The sequence below is a fragment of the Pseudochaenichthys georgianus genome, chromosome 9, assembly GCF_902827115.2.
Source record: "Pseudochaenichthys georgianus chromosome 9, fPseGeo1.2, whole genome shotgun sequence".
Lineage (NCBI taxonomy): Eukaryota > Metazoa > Chordata > Actinopteri > Perciformes > Channichthyidae > Pseudochaenichthys > Pseudochaenichthys georgianus.
Genome location: NC_047511.1, coordinates 30,709,715 through 30,715,850, shown reverse-complemented (window position 1 = coordinate 30,715,850; position 6,136 = coordinate 30,709,715). Strand labels below are relative to the sequence as shown.

The 6,136-nt window shown below is 39.2% G+C and overlaps 1 long non-coding RNA gene across 1 annotated transcript; it reads left to right on the top strand.

The window, feature by feature from the left end:
• The first annotated feature begins 1,475 nt into the window (after positions 1-1,475).
• LOC139434426 (uncharacterized) lies at positions 1,476-6,113 on the top strand. The gene is made up of 3 exons (XR_011643776.1): positions 1,476-1,657; positions 2,206-2,305; positions 5,678-6,113. It is a non-coding gene; the product is annotated as an uncharacterized lncRNA (long non-coding RNA).
• The last annotated feature ends 23 nt before the right edge of the window (positions 6,114-6,136 follow it).

Genomic DNA, 6,136 nt, shown 5'->3' with positions numbered 1-6,136 from the left:
TTTGCTCACACAAGCGAAACGGGAAACAAAAAGAGGTCTGGAGGACTGGCCAAAAGGAACAAACAGAAGGAGGGAACCCGAGCCAGCCACACCACGGGCCGTAGGACCCAGATCTCCCCCTAACCAGAAATCAATTATAACCCCTATGGGAAACAAAATAAAGCCGCGAAAACTGGACTACCAGGTTCTCCAGAAACACATCTGCAAAAATATGGCCTACAGCTCAAAATGGCAAAGAGGTATTCTAAGGAGAGTGTCTCCCGGCATTAGGATAGGCGAGACATCCTTCTCCTCCAGCTTCTCTTTATATATACACGGCTGAGTGGAATTTGGAACACCTGGGCAGAGGCGGAGCCAGGGGAATACCTGGTGCACCTGTGCAGCAGGGAGACAGAAAAGAAAACAAGGAGGGGAGCACATGTCTACACAGACATCCACTCGAAGTCAACAATTTTCTGAAGAATGTGCTGACATGGGGGTTTAAATTTCCATGCCTCTTTTTGGCTTTCGAGCCCGTCTCAGGATTAATGCCCAGGAAGCACCTGAAAACAATAAGCCAAGACAACAATTTCAATTTTACATAGATTTATATGTTGCATAGTTTATTTTACATGCAGCGCCTGCCCCTTTCAATTTAAGTAAAACCTGCACCAAAGAAATAAATTAGTATTTAAAGCCAAGCAAGAGCGATAAAAGCAAGAAAATCACTTAATTTGTTGTGTTATCACAGAGGATGGTCTGAATACAGTATTGTACTGTGAAATAATACAGTAACATGTTGTGAAATCCTGGTAATCATTGATCCTGTACATTCACAGTAATTAACTGTGTCTGTATTGATTTCACTGTGAAATTCAAAATTACAGTATTATATTGTGAACATCACAGGTAAAGACTGTAAAGTGGTAAAACAGTAATTTATTGTAAAATATTACAGCTAAATATTGTGAAATCATGGTAATATTTTACAGTGTAGCTTTGGAGAAAAGTGTAGTAGGCTATCAATCAATTTAACAATGACAGGTCAATTATTTGGGAATGTATGAGTCATTTTATGGAGCATGCTGGAGAAATTCCAGCTGAGTTAATGACTCTTGTCCTTAAAATAAAGTGCACTATTATAGTGAGAGAAAGCTCCTTTATTATACAGCCAACCCAAAGTCGTGTTTAGCCCCTTAACATTAAAAGTACACCATACTGTAGTTAATTTTCTATATTTATGCTATACCGCCTGTGTATTGTGGGTTGTAATCTAAAAGGGTCACCGATATGGGTAAAATTTTCCTCCAGTTTGCAACGTGGATGAAACATTTGTGAATGAAAAGTCATGTTGGCAGACAGTGACTGGTTGTGATGACGCACACGGAGTGATGCTGGGGGGGGGGGGGGGGTGAGGATGGTTGGGTGGTGGTTATGATGATGATAGGGGGATTCTGGGGGAGAGTGTTTCGAGGAGAAAGCAGTGAGTCATTTCCATCATCATCACCGTCTGGAGAGAGTTGGAGCACCTGAAGGTCGGGCGTTTATCCCGGCAGATGTGAGGGCTCTCCACGATGAGCGCACTTGGCTTTCCCTTTCTCAGCCTCCGAGCGCGACTCAGCAATCACAATCGCGCCTCAGTCGAGCCATCTGGGTGAGCATCAAACTCAAAGTTGAGGTGAGTCCCGTACAATTAAAATGTGAGCATTCAATTGAAGCATTTATTGTGAAAAGTAGATTTTTCTCTCTGGATGCGAATTTAATTGTCATGTTTGTTCATGTGCTGGCAATGCAGATGTTGGATAAATGTCATTGTTTCAGATGAAATGACCGCACTTTTGTTAAAAAAAGAACACAAATTTCTCAGAATCTAAACAGAAATTGTGCAAAAGTAAAGAACCATAATATGTATTTGCAGCATCTAATATTTGACAACATTTAGTTTGAGGCTATAATTTGAAAAGTAGCGATTTATCGCGAACAGCTCGGGAGATAATACGCGCACTGATCTAAAAATAGTTGTAAGTAACGCTACTTCGTTTTTTTATTTCAAATCTGCTTCAATATATTTCGCAAACTTAAAAATAATATGATGATCCTTTCCATGTCGTATCAGTGTAGTTTTAAAAGTGTATATAAGATAAATGCACTATATGTTACCTGCAGACCATCATCATAAATCCCAGTCTCTGACATTTTATTAAGCTGGATGTCACTTTCTGTCAGGTCACCATCACCTATATTCCCGCAGTGGCTTCATTTTATCGAGCTGGGAATTACCCTGCACATGAGTGAAGAGGCTGCCTGTGACAACATCTGAGCCACAGTGAGTATTTACTGCTGGCCAATTAAAATAGCTGCAGACAAAGAGAAGCTGCATGTCACACTGTGCTCAACATTGTCGTGGATTCCCATCCAACCCTCAACAGCACACGTGTGTGTCACTCTGAATATTATTAAAGATCAATCATGGAAATGAGCAGTGTGCATTCCTGTACTTTATAATCCGCAGTGAAAGCAACAGTTCTACTATCAGGAGCTGTAATACTAGATTTAATTTAATACAAAATTAATGGTTTTATTTAAGAAATTAAGTCTTGTGATATGAGCTACATGAACTAATTAAATCATATTTGTTCGTTGGAGAGGACAGTCCTTCTATAGGACTCACTGTGGCACGGTTTATAACTCAATTAGCAGGTTAATTCAATTAAACAGTAACACGCACAACCTCCCACTTACACTTGATGAAAGATGTTACAACACCTCAGCTGGAATCACTTCAATTGAGATGGCAATAATCAATATTTCAACACTTTAAATATATTTTTCCTTTTTTTCTTGTGTGTATTGTTGTGACATTTTCATGCTGCTGTCTCTGCCAGGTCTCTCTTGTGAAATAGATTAGTTATCCATGGGTTATACTTGTTTAATATGGATTGAAATATGTATAAGATATAATATGAGCTTGCTTTACAGTTATTATTTTATAGGTTATCACTGTGTGTGTGTGTGTGTGTGTGTGTGTGTGTGTGTGTGTGTGTGTGTGTGTGTGTGTGTGTGTGTGTGTGTGTGTGTGTGTTTGTTTGTTTGTGTGTGTGTGTGTGTGTGTGTGTGTGTGTGTGTGTGTGTGTGTTTGTGTGTGTGTGTGTGTGTGTGTGTGTGTGTGTGTGTGTGTGTGTGTGTGTGTGTGTGTGTGTGTGTGTGTGTGTGTGTGTGTGTGTGTGTGTGTGTGTGTGTGTGTGTGTGTGTGTGTGTGTGTGTGCGAATTCTCAATGTTTTTTATATTCAACACAATTTGTATTTCAGTGCTTATTTGTTATGAAAATAACAATTACTTACTGGAGAAAACACGCACGTACACACGCGCGCACACACACACACACGCACGCACGCACGCACACACACACACACACACACACACACACAAAAGGTTTATTGGAAATCTTGGTCACTGGGTCATTCGGTTAGTTTGAACAAATTATATTTTCTTTGATAAAAATACAGAAAGATAAACATGATGATAAACAACCACTTCAATTTTCACTCTATAATGTATTTTGTACTGCATTAAAATCACAGAGCAGCGACACATGTCATATCTACATCTTATTCATGTCACTGATGTGAACATCTGCCTCCTAAACTCCTTTAGTATTGAGAGAATAAACAGAGAAGAGCAATATGTGGGCTTAGTAAATATTACTGAACTTGTCATAAAGTAAATCTATCAAGCTTAATATATCCAGTTAGTAGGTTTAATAAAACAGTAACAAACAATTTAAATGCAGCTGGGACACTTAATAATTTAAGCCGAGGAACTTAATATTTCCCCCCCACACAAAATAAAGATGATGTAATGAGCTCCTTCAGTTCTCCTGCAGATAAACAAGAAAGTCTTACTTTTATAATCACATTAGAGACAGCAGCCGTCCACCTCCTTCCTCTCCTTGTGTGGGTGGGAGAAGCTTTCAGGTGCTGCATTATAATGGCGGCTGAATGCAGTGCTTCGCCGCACCCTACTAGCACATATGCTAAACTGAGTCATATTAAACATGTTTAACAGGTGTAGACCCTGTGAGGAGCGGAGATTTGTAGGGCACAGAGGAAAAGGTCAATGAAGGAGGGGAGGGGGGTTAAGACTTGAGGGGACTGCTTAATTCCTTCCCCCTCACTGTGTCTTTGCCCAGTCTTTGTGTCACGTTTGACCCTATTGAAAAATGATGAACCGCTGAAAGACAGACACATAGATAGGAAATATTCTCCGTAGAAAAGAGGGCAACTCGGATTAACTTTTAATTACGTCTCAAATAAAGCAGCTTAACAAAATCCTCAAATCGTCAACATGGTCATTTTACAAACCCCATATAATCTAGCTAGTACATTTAGAGAAGAAACATCGACATAACAAATGTCCGTAATCTGCTCAAACGGGATTAATTTCACATGGAACTAAATCATTTGTTCAGAAGTCAAAGGACAGAACATTCTTAATGAAATAAATGCATCCAAGCCAGAGGAGGATTTTCAGTCCAAAAGCAACCCTGCACTAAGAGAAACTGGATTTTGTGTAAATAAATACAATGGAATAATAGGAATGGAAATATATATATATTTTAAATAAAGGTTTTTCTTTAAATGAAAATATATTTCCAGGGCACACTCCCAAATGTTAAGGTATACATTGGCTACATTTCTGGGAATACATTTTAAGACATTTCTTTTGAGAGTTAGATGAGAACACTATCCTTAATCCATGCCATAATTATCAAGCCAAAACTAGCAGACAATTAGCTTAGCTTAGCATAAAGCCTGGCTTTGTTCAAACGTAACAAAAATGTACCACCAGCTCTTAAGGTCTGTTTAACATGCACCCATTGACTATGGAGTTAAGAGCCAGCAGACAATTAGCTTAGCTTCGTAAAAAGACTGATAGCAGGGGCAAACTGCTAGTATGGAGAAAACAAATCTTCCTTTACCAGCTAGCTTTAAAATATTATTCACACGTAGTAGTATGTTGTTGATAAATATTGAACTAAAAAAAACTAAATGTAAAGGTGGCAATTGGTAGGGGAGTTTGTGTTGGAGCTATTTGTTGACTTCCTGGAGGATTAGCTTTACTCAAGGCCAGGCTAGCTGTTTCCCCCTGCTGTCAGTCTATATGCAAAATTATTTGCACGCTGGCTGTAGTTTTATATTTAGTGTTTGGTTGGAGGAGTAAAGAGGTCAAAGTGTGATATTGATTAGTTGACAGGAGGGATTTAGAGCAATCCTGAAGGTCAGCTGAAGATCATATTATTGGTACAAAATGGCAATAAGATACACACCAAGTGTTTGGACGGAGGCTGTTGCATGGTTGACTCTTCTGCAATACTGACTCAGCTCAATGCCATTTAGAATATAATTGTTTGGTGTTCCCAACATAATCCGGGAGAAAAATGCAACTGATTAGTCCTGATAACCTTTTTGCTCAAATTCACATTGTATTTAGTCGATAAAATGAGGCCATGGCCACATTTAACTGACAGTAACTGTGGCTCAGACATTGTCTCGTGAACCACAGTCTTGATAGATCTTAGGCATCGTGACATGGAAGAGAACAGCACAAAAGAAACAAAAGCCAAGGATGACTGCTTTGAGTTCACCTGTATTTGATGGATGTGTCAATTCTCTCAGATCCCTGTCTTTCTTTTCAAAGGCACTGCATGGCGTTGTGTTGAAAGTGAATCTGCTCCTGGGTCCAACAGGAAGAGCCTGGATGTTGACTACCGCTCACCTACCATCTTATCCAAAGAAAGTGGTGTCTCGCTCCCATTTTTAAGACTTTAAGGGACTGGATTTTTGTTTCCAAACTGCAATTATTTCTTCATAGAGCATTCAAAGGTTTTTCTAGATGTCTCTGCGTATGTCATCCGTAATATGTTTCCAACTGCGTTTTTGTACCAGCTGCATACTGTCATCACAGTTTTAAAATCCCCACCTTTTCATGATGGATTACTTGATATCAGCCCGGTAGGTTCTTATTCTGCATATATAATACTTTTGTCTGTGTTTCTCTATGCATCCTGTAGTTTTGTTTTTCATGATGCTTTGCCAAAGTAATGGCTCATTTGCCAGAGGCACCATCATTCAAATGATGTTGTGACAAGACAGACTT